Raw genomic sequence first — 16,228 nt, forward strand, 5'->3', positions numbered from 1 at the left:
CTGTTGAAAATGTGCTATGTTTACTCCTGGGGAGCTGCAAAACTCCCATAGCAGTACCATGTGCTTGCACTATGATAAAATGTGAGAAACTGTGTCTTAAAATCATCATAAAGGAAAAGGATTTGGAATATTTGTACATGTTTCTAGAATATGTTAGTTCATCACTTTCCCTCTATCTGCTGGCTGCACTTACAATTACGTAGCACAAATAGGAACAAAGTTTAGGCTGGATTATGCAAAGATTTCTGATGACAGTTTTAAGGAATGAAGTCATCCTGAGATGTACTAAGGAAGCCGTATGTCAGACCTCTCTCTCCTATATACTAGCCTATTAAAAGTAAATTTACATTTAAGGTCTGATATGAAACCCATTGAAGTTAATGGAAAGACTTTAATGCTCTTCAACTAAAATGCATGTACAAGATCACATATTTTCTGTGATTCTATTTCTGTAACAGCTTGGTAGGATTTACTATTCCTATACATTTCCAGCAAGGCTTCCTCCAGTTCCTTTTGTTATTATTATTTCCCCTCATGATAATATCATACACCTTTTCTCTTCAGCATCTCTAAGGGCCTACCTGATTTTCCTACCAGCCAGCAGCTTAATTCTCTTCTAAGATGTGAGTTGTGTGTGACTCCCCAAACCCACCAGTCTGGCTTCTGAATGCAGCTGTAATTAAAAAAACCCCAACAAATAAACCATGAGTTCTGCTCTTTGCAAACAGTCCAAGCCAGAACTTCTTCCTAATTCTGTCTGTCTGTCTGGTTTTTTTTGTTTTTTTTTTTTTTTAAATTCTTTGACTTTATACAGTATTTCAGTTTAAATTCTGGTTGGAGATATATTGGCTTCATATCTGCTGTTGTTACCTCTTCATGGAAGAGCAAAGCTATTTACTGCAGCAAACACTGCTGGAATGCAGTGTGACAATAATAGACGTTTGCTGTTTATGCACAGTGGGTACTATTTCTTTTCCGGATAGCAGTTTAGAATACCTTTGTAATTATTTTTTATATATCCTGAAGGCAAAGGCTTTGGTAGTGTTAAGTTAACAAGCAGTAAGATGAGAGGAAATGGACACAAGTTGCGCCAGGGGAGGTTTAGACTGGATATTAGGAAAAATTTCTTCACTGAAAGGGTTGTCAAGCACTGGAACAGGCTGCCCAGGGAAGTGGTTGAGTCACCATCCCTGGAGGTATTTAGAAGACACGTAGATGTGGTGCTTAGGGACACCGTTTAGTGGTGGACTTGGCAGTGCTAGGATAATGGTTGGACTCGAGGATCTTAAAGGTCTTTTCCAACTTAAAACAATTCTATGATTCTATGAAGTTAGTGTATTAACTGCTGTAGCTTCTTGTGAAATGCATTTCCAAGCCCTGTGATGTGGTAAGAGATGGATTCGAATTAAAACTATAAATTTGCTAGTTGCAAGGGGTAGAGAGAAGAGAAATAGTGATCAGCAACATCCAGATGTTGCAAATCGGCCCACATTTCAGTGAGCCATCCCAGAACTGTGGAATGCACTGCTCCGAATATGGGAGTGATTATGATCCAGTTCTAAGGCTTCTTTCCATTCCCTTTTTTGGTTTTTTTTTTCCTTCTCTCGAGCCCTTCTCCTTCCCACCTCTTCCAAATTTTGACCTTCTTAAATTTTTATATATATTTGCAATCTCTGACTAACAATGAAGAACTCAGACCCAGAACTTGGCACTGGGATGCAGCAGAAGTTTGTGGTTACCTCTTAAAAGTTTAAGTCCGGTTGTAGAGAAAAAAGTAATGGTAATGAATATCTGGAGAACAGTTACATGAAAGCTGTGTTCTCACATACTGCATAGCACTCACAAATGCAAAGTCAACACTTACCAACAACTACCACAAAATCCTATTGTAAATATCCTACATACAATTACAGTCACTAGCACTGGAATACTGCAGATATTGTTGGAATATTTTCTTAGTAACTACGATCTTCTGTTTGCTTGTTTCTCTTCCTGATTTTAATGGTAACTTTGGTATATTTCTGGAAAGTAGATTAACATTGCTTTGTATGTAATCCTGAAAGACTTCTGATGCACTTTATGCTTTAATGTAATTATGGCTAATAGATGGAATACAGCAGCTTTATAAAGATTGTTCGTACCTCTGCCGGATACTTGGCTGAGATAAACATGTATCTAGTTTATTTAACATAATTAACTACCTGAAGTATTAGAATTCTTACACAGTAATTCACAAGAGCCATAGACTGAAAGATTACTGGAGAGACACTGCATTTTATGAGACAGCCCCAGTTTGATGTACGCACCACACTGGGTAGTGCTAATAGGCTGTGATCCAATAGACTCCTTTCTCCTCCTCCCCTGTAAAAATGATGGCGGGTGAAGATTTGATAATCCATAGTTCCCATTCAGTAAAGAATTAAATTAGGCATTTTATTTATTTCCCATCTAGCTGATATGCTTTCCTGTATTTGTACCAGAGAAAGCCAGCAGCATACCAAGGAGAATACAGCACTAGGGCTGTACCAAGGCTGGCACAGCTTCCTCTACTTCCCTTCCAGCCCAACCTCCTTTCCTTTCTGCTCTGACACAGAGGCCATGATTCAGAGCCCATTGCAATGGATGGCAATCTTGATATCCTTAAACAGCCACTGCTGGTAATTACTAAAAAAGGTTTCCTTCCCTTTCCTTGCGTAACTATGTTCTCCCTGCTCCTGCTGTTGATTCCAGCTCTGATAGTCTAAGGCCACCTCTGAGAGCAGGAAGCACTGAGCTACTTCATGCTGCAGCTGGAGAGTGTCAGAAACAATGGGAGAAAAAAAATAAGCCTGACTTCTACATAATCTTGATATTTTTATAAGCCAGCCAGGAAGACAGTGATGTAGGACCATGCAAATGCAGAGGTTTAGTGGGTACAGTTCTGTATGGGAGCTCTGAAGACAGGGATTCATCTCCCACACCTTCTGCATCTGTAGATTGCCACATTGATTTAGTTACTTGAGGTGCATCCCATGAAACATGAGGCACCAAAATATGACATCTCTAGAGGTGCGAGGAGGCTATACTTCCAAAGCAGGCATTGCCTGTTGAAGCTTTTTCTGTGAAAATCTGGACCCATGGAAATCAATGGGGAATTACCTCTCCATGTCCAGACAGCTATTGAGCTGGAAGAAGGAGGTTCTTAATTACAATCATTTAGCATAAACGCTTCTTTTCAGGAATGGGAAATTGATCTGACAAGCTGATAGAAACTGCAAACTATGTGTGCCAACAGGAGACGGGGGGAGAAAAAGCAGGAAGGTAGGAAATATTATTTTCTCATTCTTCAAATTAATACTTTGAGGAATAATTTGGCAATTGCTTATTGTTCTAATGAACCCCTGCTCTTGATTATGATAAATACTAAATTATATGATAATTTCTCCTTTGCTTTCACTGACAAAGTTGTCTGTATTGACAAGACACAATGAGAGATTTTTTTTTTAATGGGAAGCAAAAAGCAGAGGATTTCCTGCAATGCTGCAAAGCACTCTGAGCTGGTGCGCCTAATGCAGGGATGCTTATGATAAAGCACTGCAGAACACAGTTGATTAGAGCATTGAATTAACTATGCTCTTGTGTGCTCTCTCTCTCATCATCTTGTTCGTTCTTTCAGCCTCCTATTTCACCCTTTCAATCTGCACATTATTGTTTTCTTGTCCAGAAGTTTTTCTGAGAATTCAGCACAAATGCCAGCACTTGGCTTTCATCAGAAAACAAGCCCCAGCATTCTGCTCCAGCGACTCCCAACAAATCGTGCTCATGGTGGCTTCTTCAGGTCAGGCTCCAACAGTCTATGTAGATTACATGAATGTGGACTAATACAGAACAGCTGTATAAACCTATGATCTTTAGTGTTTATTTGCCTATGAAATGCCGTCACTGCTCTGACAGCAGCAATCAGACCTAGGACTTCTCTTTCTAAAGGCATGGTTGAACTTAAAGACACAAGACAGTCAGGTCAAAGGGTATGAAGTGAAATGAAAGTCACGATTAAGGCTGTTTCTGCAGGCCTGTGATGGGATGTAGAACCATATCCAAGCTTGTGCTAAAGCACCTCTCCCCACCCATACTGTCTCCAACCACTGCCTTTAGCCATGGGGCACATGAGAATCAGGTGGCACTGCCTCAAGGCCAAACAGCAAAGATCACCTTTGCGTTTGTGCCACCATCCTGAAGTCTCTGCTTTAGAATGAGCCAGATACTTCCTCTGGTTGGGAGGCTTTTCTGAAGGCTCAGATATCCACATATATGTCAAAGTCTGAAGCTGAGCTCTCTCAGTATGAACCGCTCACTATGCATATGACCGAAAGGGTAGGTAGGTCATTGGCAGTAAGGATTAATAGCAGGCTCTCTGGCTTAAACATCTGAATGAGCCTTCACTGTCTGCACTAACGCATACAGTGCTATTAAGGCAAATGCTTTAAAAAACGTAAATCTCTGTGGAATCATAATTTACTCCCATGAATTGCAAGCTATGCGTGAAAATGTTAGAGTTTTCTGACTGCAAGGCTAGTTCTGCCCTTGGATATACTACATTATTTTCCTACTGAAGTGAGACAAGAAAGTAAATGCTTCTTGGAAGTAAATAATATCAAAGTGAAGAATGGTGTATATTGTGAATATACACTTCCAGCCATATATTTGCATTCATTTTGAGGTAAGGCAAGCCTGATAGAATAAGTCTTTTATTTTCTAATACTAAAGTGATATTTGCTATCATAATAGAGCCATGTGTCTTCTGAGGGCATTTCTGATCTTATTGTCTGTTAGACCTACAGTAATAGTATGACTCCTATTCTTGTGGATGCTTATACCAGGAATGTCATGCTGTACCTCAAACCCAAATACCGTTAATGTCTGACCTGAAGTTGTAACTGGCAAATAGGAGCAGGGAATCAAGGGCTTTCACCTTTTAGCTATTTTTTAATTCAAATCTCTATTAACTAATACTCCAGAGCAAAATTCTGTTAGCGGCTCTTCTCATTTATGTTAGAGCTTCCTCTGCAACCTCTGGCATGAACTGGGGCATTTGCAGTCAGGAGTCTGCACAGTCCTTGCACTCATGCAGATTTTCACTGATTTTACTGGGCATTGTGTGATTCTGAGTGTCCATTCGCATGAACTTCTGGTAGAAATTGCCTTTTAAGAACTTTAAAATGTACTTTTTTTTGTCCTGTATCTGAAGACAGGATGTTCTGCTGGCCATAGGTAAAAGCTCATGATTAGACTACATGTTACTAGCTAGCAAAAATCCATTTTAATGAGACTTTAAAATATAAACAAGATGTGTTTCCTTGTCAAATTCCCTTGGCCCTGTATGATATTCTACCAGGCAGACCATAGGTGATGAGGTAAATGAGGATGGTGCTCTAGCCTCCTTATGGACATGATTCATACCTACAGCACAGCACCTTTGCAGCTGCCATACTAATGTATGTGACCAAAAAATTCCAGTCTCTGCATGTGACTTTTGACCACAGAGGTTTTCCTCCCCCAGCCCCTGCATGGACAGGACTGCTCCCATTCACCTCCTGCAGTATGCTGGGTTGGAGTGGCCTGGTGTGGCCTGTCCTTTTGCCAGAGACTCCCCAACACTGTCATGAGGCTCCGTCAGAAAGCTTCAAGCTTCCATGACAGCCACCTTCCTAGGGCATAATTAAAAATTGCAGTGATGTGTGAAAAAGTGGAGTTAGTAACCTCCCATTGTTCAATGCTTTTATACCAGCTATTCATAACACACATATAATAAAATTGTATTTCCAATATCAATAGCATTCTAGTAAAGCATCCAATGCACAGTTTTGGGGGAAAAACCAAAAAATCTTCCAGTAAGTCACTATTAAGTGGGAATGAGATTAAAATCCTTTTCTTGGCCTTACTGTTTGGTAAATTTAGCATTCATTCTTTAAGAAGCATCAGTCTCTTTCTGCATGATCAATATTTAAATATTGTGACTTAATATACTAGGAATATTGTTTTCTAGTATCAAAGTGCCTCCACCAGTAAAAATTGTACATCCACGTAAATGTAACAAACACATTAACCTAAACCATAGATCTTTTTAAAAACTGCCAGTGTTTAATTGTCCCAATTAAAAAGCAACATTCTGTAGCAAGCAGATGATGAAAACACTGAACAGAGCTCCCAAGCTTTTGACAACAATGAAAATAAAAGAAATAATAAAATAGAAATGTGTTCTCTAAAATGCTTCAACCTCTATTACTTAAGACATAGTTTAATTTATTTGGGAGAATGCTAATATGAATTCTTTTACTTCTTACTTTTATAGAAGCATATAAACAGCTCCTGAATAAAAATCTGTTTGTATATGTGCAAATACCATGAGAAGATCATGACAAACCCAGTAACCTTACACCAACAGTGTCCAGAGTTCCTGATACTTTATAAGTGAAAGAGACAACAACATAGTGCTTATACCTGTGAAATATTTGAATAAATCCTTTGTGATTGATATTTTATGAAAATATAAATGAAATTCTATTCCCCTTGCATGGTTTGAAGGAGAGATCTTGTCTTCCTTCCAAAATACCATGTTTCAATAAAGTGAATATAAAAAAAGGCTACAAATACATGCTTATGAAAAACAAGTAAGTATTTTCTGCAGTGAAATTATGTATCTTGGGAAGCTCATATTGAATGTGGTGTAAATGCACTGGCAGAAATTCCACAAAGAATTCTGTCTTTTACTAAACTGATTAAGGTTGTGGTTGTGGGATTTTCTGTTGATGTTGCTATAATTAATTTTTTTCTTATGTTGCTTATAAAGCAAAATCATTTTGTAATTATGTGATAAAATTATTCTGACACTGCAGGAGTATTGCCTTACATAACAAAATCAATAGCTTCAAGTATTATAAATGATCTGGTAACTGCCCTGAAGAGTTGTATTCTATTACTTCTCCTCATTTTCCCACAGGAAAGTAATGAGTTCCCAAGCCCATACTTACTGTTTAGTCCTTTATTTCCATACTCCCTATGAGATAGGTCTGAAAATGTGAGGCCCATCATTAAGAAATTCAGGTCTCCATTTCCATAAAGGCTTAACTCATTAGTTCACTTGGCTTGTCAAGAAGTGTAGTTAGGGCAAAATGTGGACCTACAGTTAAAAAGACTTCAACTTGTTATGCTTAGAGATAAATTTGCTTGGAGTCCCTGCAAAAGTACAAAGCCTGACTAACTCCCATGCTTGAATAGGACTCACCTATGTGGCTGCCTCTACTAGGCTAGGACTTATTTGAAACGGGCAATTTATAACAAAGAAGGAACCCGGGCAAAGAAGGAACCCAGTAGCTGGTGTGATTTCACAGCCTGCTTATAGTTAAAGCATGACCTCAAGAGGCTGGGGATTTGGATTCAAAACCAATAATTCTACATGTATCTATAGTTTACTGCCTATCAGGACTGAGGCAAGATAAAATATATCTTGTTTGCTTAATGAAAAAAGAACATCCTGACACAGTGAACAGCACAAAAGTGACTAATCCATCTCTATCTTCCCTAGTGAATATTATTCATTATGCTGTTTGCTTTTCTAGAATTTTTTTTTATAGTCTGAAGCAATAATTGCATATGTAACTACTAGCATGAGATATGTATGGGAAAGCTGAGCCAATAATTTACAACCTGTCAGGGCAATAAATATATCTTGGCTTTTGTTGAATTATCACTAACCTGCATACTTTTTTACCCCATTTTGTGTATTTCTTTAAACTGGTCACCGAATGTCTGAGGAGAACGGTTCTTGATCAGGAGGTATTTTTCGGATTAGTTGGTCACGATCATGATCTGACCAGCACAAGCTCGACCTGTGTAATTGTGCACCTCAGCAGTGGGATAGCTCCCTAAGTGAAGAGTGCAATTTCTTCATGTGCAATTTCTCAGCAAGTTTGCTTAAGGAAAACAAGTTGAGAACACATATTTTTCACAATTTCTGCAGGACTCATTTTATGGATGTCGTGCGTGTGAAGGGTCCTGCTGGGGAACCAGTTAGCCATAACAAGTTACAGAGAACCACTGCAAAAGAGTCGTAAGAAACAACCTCGAGCGAGCTGGTGTGAAAGATGCCGTTTGTTAACGTCTTTGCTCTCAGCTCCTGCATGCATTTGCCTCAGGAAAGTTTAGTGGTCCTAGGTGAGCCTTCCGCCGGCTCCCGGCGCCCGCCGGGGAGCCGCACTGTGCTCGGGGCTGACTCTCGCAGAGACAGGCAGCCGTTTCTGGTGCGGGGACACCGGCGGGGGGTTCCCCCGGTCCAAAGCCCCCGGCCGGCTGCCCGCCCGCCGCCGCCAGCCGCGCTGCCCCGCGCTGCCCCGGGTGCCGCCGCCGCCGCTCCCGCCGCTGTCCGCGGTGCTGGAAGCGGGGCCGGGCCGGGCCCGCAGCCGGCGGCAAAGCGCCCGGGGGCTGGCGGGGCGCGGAGAGGCCGGGGAGCGGGGGAGAGGGCGGCTGGGGGGCATGGCTGGCGCAGCGATAAGCAGCCGTGAGGAGCTCGCCCCGAAGCAGCTTCCTCGTCCCGCTGCGGCCGGAGAAGAGGCTCCGGGCAGGGCGACTCGGGGGCACCTGGCTCCCCGCAACGGCGGCTCGCTGAGCCGCGTGGGGCGGCCCCTTCCCCACCACGGTCCTCCGGCCCTTCGCCGCCCCCTTTTACCACGAGAGGAAAGTTTTGTCAGTGGCATCTTTCTCCCCACCTTTGGGACCGGACCCGGCCGGGAAGGGGCGGCGGCGGGGACCGGGGGAGGGGAAGGGGGGGGAGTTATCTCCTACTTATTTATTTATTTAGCTCTTTCCTCCCTCAGGTCGCCATGGTGATACCGAGCTCGCTCTCCCTCCGATCAAGCGGAGACGGGCACCCCTTCGTGAGCACCCCCCTTCCCTCCCCTCCGCTCCCGCTGCCCCTCTCCCCCGGCGGAGGCTCTCCCCTCCCCGCCCGCCCAGCGGGGCCGGGGCCGCGCCGCCCCCTCCACCTGGGTCCGGCTCCCCTCAGCCTGGCCCCGGCTGCCCTCAGCCTCGCCCCGGCTGCCCTCAGCGCTGCCCGCCTCAGCCCAGCGCGACCCCAGCTCCCCTCAACGCAGCCGCCCCGCGCTGCCCTCCCGCAGGAGCAGTGAGACGGGAGCAGCCTAAACAGCTTCCCCCCCCCGACCCCCGCTTTGAAGTTCTTCCCGGCTTCGGCACCGCCGCTGGAGCGCCGCTGGGGAGGGGGCGGCCGGGCGGGACGTCGGCCCCGCTGGCCCCCTCCCGCGGGTTGCCCGCTGTCGACCCCCGAGGCCAGGGGATGCCGGCGCAAGCCCCAGGCCCGTCGCGGCGGCAGCGCTCTGCCCGAGGGAGTGGGGCCGCGGCTCCCAGGCGGCAGGCTTCCGCGACGGCAGCTGGAAGCGGGGCCCCCCGGGGCCGGCCCGGCCCCCCGCCGTGTCCCCCTCGGCCGCGGCTCCCCCGCCGCCGCCTCGCCGCTTGCCCGGCGGAAAGCGGCCGAGGCTGCTCGCCCCCCGCTTACATAAGTAAAGCACCCCCGGTATGGGGGGCTCGAGGAAGGGCGTTTCTGGGGGGGTGCGGTCTGGAGAACCGCGGCGGCAACGAGCCGTGAGGGCACAGGCAGCGAACCGCAAGCCCCGCGCCCGCAGCTCCTCCGCCTCCCTTCGGTAGCCCTCCCCACCTTACCTGGCGGCGGCACGCTGCTCTCACTCCATGCCGGCTCCCCGCGGGACGGGGCAGGGCGGCGCTGCCCGGCTCTGCACCGGCTCCGGCTCCGGCTCCGGCTCCGGCTCCGGCTCCGAGCCGGCGGGTGCGTGCGCGTGTGTGAGCGCCGCTGGCTGTCACACGGCCCCGAGGATGCTGTCGGGCGTCTCCATTCCCCACGCCGCTCGCCCACTTCCCGCGCCGCTCCGCCGCCGCGCAGACGGGCACGCCGGGGCAGCGGCACCCCGGCGCCGGCTGCGGGGCTCCGCTCCGGGCCGCTTCGCGCCGCTCGCAGCGAGAGCGGGGCAGCCACCGGACGGCCGCGGCGGCGCCGCGCGTGTCTGCCCCTGTGTGGTTACGAGGGAGGCGGCGCGGCGCGGCGCGGAGCGCGGCGGGAGGGCGGGCGGGCGGGGGAGGCGCGGCCCCGCGGAGGCAGCCGCGGGCGGGCCCAGGGGCTGCGGCCGGCGCCGGGGGGCTGCGCTAGCCCGGCCGGCGCGGCGGCGGCGGCGGCGGCGGCGGCGGCGGCGGCGGCGGCGGCGGCGGGTGGGAGCGCGGCTGCCGGCAGCGCCACCTGCGGGCAGCGCGGGGCGGCGGGGGCGGTGCGCTCCTTCCGCGGGGGCGGCCCTGCCCGCTGCCGCCGCTGCCTGCGCTGCCTGCGCTGCCCCCCGGCCCCCCCCCCCCGCCCCGGGCCCAGCCGCAGGGGAGGCCGAGGCGGGGAGCGGCGCGTAGCGGAGGTGTGACGGCGGGGAGCGGGCAGCGGGGAGCCGTCCCCGCCGGAGAGCGCCGTCGCCTCCCGTGGGGGTGGGTGACACGGCGGGCGTGGGAGGGGGCGAGGCCCCCGCTCTCTCCTCCCGCGAGCGCGGGCACCAGCTCCGGCAGCCTCTCGCCCCGCCGTGTGCCTGGGGACCGTCCCGCCTTCCCCAGGAGCGTCCTCCCCGGAGGGGCGTCCGAAGGAACCACAGGTGTATCCAGGTGACCGGCGGAGGCCTGGGTTTGTGCCCCGCAGGACTTCTCTGGCGCGTAATAAGGGCTGGTCTCGCTCTGCAAACGAGCCTCCACCTCCTTTGGGGCACTTAACAGCATCTTTACCCACCCTCCTCGCCGGTTCAGTCAGTGGGAAGGTAGCATCTTTGACGCTACTTTCCCACTCTCAGGTTTGGTTGAAATCGGCCACCAGATACCACATTCCTGGGAAGGAAGGGCAGGTACACATGTTCGGACACTAACAGACACTTTACTTAGGCATCCTTTTCTTAGAAAACCTAGCTGAAAAGTAAACCAAGGCGGCATTTGCCAGACATCATCCTGACCATTTTTTTCTTGCAGGATGCATCTTTCCAAACTAGTCCACCTTACACTTCACCTTTTGTTTCTACATTGTGTTAAATTATCCATATTCCAAACTAATGCACCTATTCAGTGGGAAGCAGAATGGGGTCGCAGCTTTTCGGGTAACATAAATAATAGCAATCTGAACTTTCACAACTCATTTCAGTTTCTCTGTATTTCTTTTTCTCCCTGAGATTAGTTGCAAGCCCAGGTCCACAGCTCATCTGTACTCTGTGACCATGTTTCACCAATGATCTTATTTTTTTCTCCTTCTTTTGAGACAAAAGTAGTATTTTAAACCAGCACCACTGTAGCTTGTAAAATCTCCTTATTTGCATTTCCTTTCTCACCTCACCCTTCCTCTTCACACCTTCCTACATTTCCTAATGTACTTTCAGGGAATCTTTTTTTTCTCTGTTTAATCTCATCTGAGTCCATGCGTTTGTGTTGTGGATGTATTATATCATGCTAGTCTAAAAAATGGCTGTGTTCTAGTTTCTTAAGCTTTTTCCATAAAAGGGAACTTCACTGAAAAGAGCAATATGAGGCCTCTTCTTCCTTGGAGATTTGCACAACTATTCATTTCTTCTTGTAAACTACTACTCTTTAAATCTCTTCCCTTGTGCTAGGCAAATATCTACTGGAACACTATCTGTCCTCCAAGCTGAAGTTCCTTTTCTAGACCCTGCTCCACTTGTTACTCGTTTTTCATGCTTTCATTTGCCAACACAGCAGGAAAAGTGGGCATATTCAAAATGGAGAAAGAGTTTCGGTGGAACAAGGATATGTATGAGTTTATCCTTCCTGACTTCACGATCCTGACACAACGTGATGTGTGATAGGGCCTTTTATCTCTATTAATTGTTAAATATTTCAGGAGGAGCAGCATATGGATGGTTACATTGAGCTTGGAACCATAACAGCATCATTAAATTGCACAAACCCTTGTGCTTTCCAAATGGCGCTTTTTCTCTTGGGGCACACAAACTAAAATGGCTCTTGAACAGGTGCACAAATAATTATTTTATACTTAGCCTGCTGTCCCCCTTCAATCTATTTGTCTCAGTTGCAGTTTTCTCTAAGCCAGCTCCATGAATCTCACTGCAGAACCTCTCAGAGTCTATTAATACTTATGCTAGCACGCACAGAAAAGATGCCTGCTACTTTTTTAAGGTCCCAGGCAAATGCCTGACTAGTATGTTGCTGAGATTTCTTTTCTCTTTGTATTTCAGTTGAAGGCCAAAGCAGTACTTGAACTGGCAGTCTCTAAATCCGTATTGCTTGTTCAGGGTGATTTCAGTTAATGGGCTTTGACTCAGAGATCCCTCCCACCTCCCTTTGGACGGATAGTCCCAGAAACAACTTGACTTCACCAGACTTGTACTTTGCCTGAGAGAACAGTTTATGTCAGGAACTGAAGTTTATATCAGCTTGAGGTTTTTGGAATTGGTTTTGGAAAGTACATTTTTTAAACAACAGGAAAAGTAGAGGCATGGGTTGATAAGGTTAAGAGGTAGAAGAGACATCCTACTTAGAAGCCTAACCTTAAAGATTTACATTAGGAGTCTGCTCTACTTAGGCTATTGAAGAGACAGGAGCCCGCAGAGGGCTACTCAGTGCACCCAAAATAAACATCAGTTCTGAACTGCCCTCTGGAGGTTTTTTCGTCCCTCACCTTTTGTTAATTGTATAGGGATCGTGTAGAGTTTGTGGGGAGATTATATGGAGACTAACTGCCTAATCTGGGATCTGATGCATGATATCCCCCTCCAGTTTTCGTTTTGCCAATGTAACATGGCATTTACACATGGAGAAATCACTTGCCAGCACCTCTCTATGAGTGATTTTGATGTATGCTTGCCAACTGGAGATACTTGTATTTCAGTGAAGCTACAGCTCCCAGTACAAAATGTGAATGCACGTTATTCCCATGACCTTATCCTGTGAACTCATGACAATAGCTTCACGTTAGCATTATTTAATTCGCATCTGTAAGTGTATTCAGTGCCATCAGCTTGCTACCTACACTGTAGTTTCTGATATGCTGAATCACCTATGCCAATCCTATATGTACGGGTTTTGCTTGCCATGTGCATTCTGCAAATGCAATCCCATGCACGACAAACAGCATTGCATGTTTAAAGTCTGATGAAATTGAGCCAGAGCTATCAGTTCTTCCCTTCAAATTCTGAAATGTTTACTTTTCTTGGTATACATCCCTCCTTTCCTCTGGAAGGGATGAGTAGATGAATCAAAAATGTGACTGCAGAAGAATTTTGGCCACAGAATAGCGTTTCATACATAAAGTCCAAGTTTTAAATATTTTAAAGAGTCAGTGGTTTTTAATCTGTCTCATTAAAGGATTGCTGTTTAGCTGTAAGACAAAGTTTGTCCAATGTTCTTCTCAAAATTACAGCACTTACCTGGAGATATCAAAATCACTCCTGAACGCATCCAAAAGCATCTGTTTTTATGACTAAGATGTACTCTTTGACAGTCATATGGCTAGCTGATCCTGACCCACGGCTCCTAGACACCATCACAAACCAAATGCACATGAAGATCAGGCCTGGGGGCGTTTTGATGTACAAAGGGAACAAATCATCTGGCAGCTTTGGAGAAGCCGCCTTGCCTAGAGCCTTCTTTGCTCCTCCTCTCTTTATTACACTTTTTCTCACTGGCCTAGAAAGTGTAAGTCTAGATATTGCTTCAGACCATATGGCGACACTGAGAGCTTTTTTGCACAACAGTAAGAAATGCTATGGTTAGAAATGTCTGCTTAAAGATCAGCTAAAACAGTTTTGGTTCACACAACCTGATAATACTGACAAAGGGTCAAAATTCGCTAATCTAACAGTAATTTAGAATCCTTAGTAGGTTTATGGCTTGTTGGAGTTGGGGAAATTTTGCAGAGCAAGCCATTGGAAACTGAAGGGGAGATAAGGAGAGACTAGTGGGTGGAAGCTGTCTGATTTTGTTTTCTGGCAGGAAGAATACCAGAGGGAATTCTCTTTCCCAGCCTACCACCCCCATTTTTTCCTTATTTACACATCAATGCATGATTTTTTGGTGTCTAACATTTCCATAATGCAATCTGGTAAACCTAGCACAGCTGTTTTGAAAACCTGCCTGATATTTAAGATTGCTTTACTGTGCAAAAGCTCCTATTTCACTTGCTAGCCTTCCCATTTCTGGATGTCAAGATAGGGAATGGCTATAAATATGGAGTTAGGTGTCACAGTTGCCAAGATTTATTATGGAGAGGTTTGCAATAACCCTCTCCCCTTTGCCCTTTATCTATCTTCTGTATTCTGCAGGGTAAAGTCTATCTTTCCTGATATTTTTGGATAGTACCTGACACAACAAAGCAAATTCCCTGTCTGCGATCAAGTACTTTTGTAACAGAGGAACAAAACAAAACAAATAAGCCAACCTAAAGCTATTGATCTTCATGGAGCATTATAAAAGCTGCTTATGTAAAGCTGTTTTGCAACCATTGCAGAGACGCAATGGTAAGCTTGGAATTTTGCTGCATGCAGAAGCAAAATCTCCCCATCTTTCTCCCAGTATCCCATTTGATGTGCAAACTGTCTTCCCTGATATGTAGCTTCATGCTGGACAACAGTTATCTTTCTCAGTATTTTTTTTTCTTTCCAGAACACATACTAATCACATGAACCGCCCCCCTCCCCAAGCAAATTTAATTAATCAAGGCTTGTTTAATTTTAATCCCCTTCTACTCCTTTTATGAGTAATTATTTCAACTCCTTAAATCTCAAGTGACTTCCTTCAACTCTCCTGTTTGGCTGGGTTTTCTTAGTCAATCATGAATTTTAAATTTCAACAGGTAAATTTTTGTTGTGGGGGCAGGATAAATACTGCATTTGTGGTCTTCCTTACACGTATTTTAGAGCAGTCCATCACTGCTTCTCTGCCACTGCATCTAGTCTTTCCTCTCTGTTTCCTCTGCCTCCCATTTCTACTTCAGCCTCCCATTTCCTGAAATTTGGTTCATAAAAACTTCTCAGTGCTGTTATGCTGTTCTGGTTTAGGACCAGAGGTCTAGAAATGACGTGCAGGGTCATTGGATCCTGTCTGCACTGTGCTGTACAGTTCCTTCCTTCCAGTGATTGCTGTTTACTGTAAAACCAATCTGTTGTTTTTGTTTTTTTTATTCTTGCTACAACTCCTGAAGCATTACTCACTCCTCTGATGGTTAGAAATTCACTTTGTCATTGTACTTTAAAATTTTGCTTATCTAGTTGAAATGTTTTTGTTCAGGTAGTGAATTTTCCACTAATTTAAAACCATGCTTACTTCCTTTCCTCCCTTCCCTTCATCTGATCTAATATATTTATAGCGAATAACTTAATGCCCTCTTAGTCTTTATTTTCCTAGGTTGAACTAGACCAATTCTTGCTATTTTTCCCTTGTAGCATGAGCTCTCCAATCTCCTTATCAGCCTGCTGGTCCTCCTCTGTACAATATCAGTTTAAATTCATCTTACTGGTGCAGGAGGAACCAGAATTATGACAGTATTGCTGCAAAGGGCTCATCAGTGTCATGTACAACAGAAACAATATCCCACTCTCCCTACAGGAAACATCCTAGCTGATGGGATGTAGGATCACATTACTTCTTTATGGTTATATTGCACTCATGGCTCTGTTATGCTCTGACTGAGGAGGATACAGTCAATTCCTTCTCTTTCTGTGTCAGTCCAATCATGTTCGTAACCGAGGGCAGGAATTTCTGTTTAATTCATGAATTTGCACTTTGTACTATTACATGTCATCCCATACCTGTTACTTTACTCTAGTTTTCAAGGTCATGCAAGCCACTGTGATATTCCTAGTCTTCCTGTTTTACAGACAGTAGAGCCTCAGTTTCACATTTCACTGGTACTTTCCTACTTTGCAATATAAAATAGTTTTTGCTATGTGCCCCCTCCTCTTCTTACTGAATTACTGCCTTGCCCAAATAAGAGAAAGGAAATAACTGACTTTGAAAGTCAAAAGCTAAAAACGTGAGTCTTGTTGCTCAAAGTCTAAAGTAAGGTGTTGAAAATGATGGTGGCTCCTTCCTGCTGCAAAATCAGTGTGATTTTGTGGTACTGGCTCCGATTCTGCAGTCATTTCATGGCAGGGCTGACTGGTTGTGTCCACAAGAC

At 45.6% G+C, this 16,228-nt stretch overlaps 1 protein-coding gene across 3 annotated transcripts in view; it reads right to left on the bottom strand.

Annotated features, from left to right (window-relative positions):
- Positions 1 to 10,080, bottom strand: part of KCNJ6 (potassium inwardly rectifying channel subfamily J member 6) — a 165,253-nt gene extending 155,173 nt beyond the window's left edge. For 2 of the 3 annotated variants that reach the window (XM_030020619.1, XM_030020623.1), the window contains exon 1: positions 9,712 to 9,784. The gene's annotated coding sequence lies outside the window, so the exon portion shown is untranslated. Of the gene's footprint in view, positions 1 to 9,711 lie in introns of all 3 variants that reach the window. The other variant, XM_030020622.1, reaches the window with a different exon arrangement.
- Positions 10,081 to 16,228: the final 6,148 nt, after the last annotated feature.

The sequence above is a fragment of the Aquila chrysaetos genome, chromosome 7, assembly GCF_900496995.4.
Source record: "Aquila chrysaetos chrysaetos chromosome 7, bAquChr1.4, whole genome shotgun sequence".
Lineage (NCBI taxonomy): Eukaryota > Metazoa > Chordata > Aves > Accipitriformes > Accipitridae > Aquila > Aquila chrysaetos.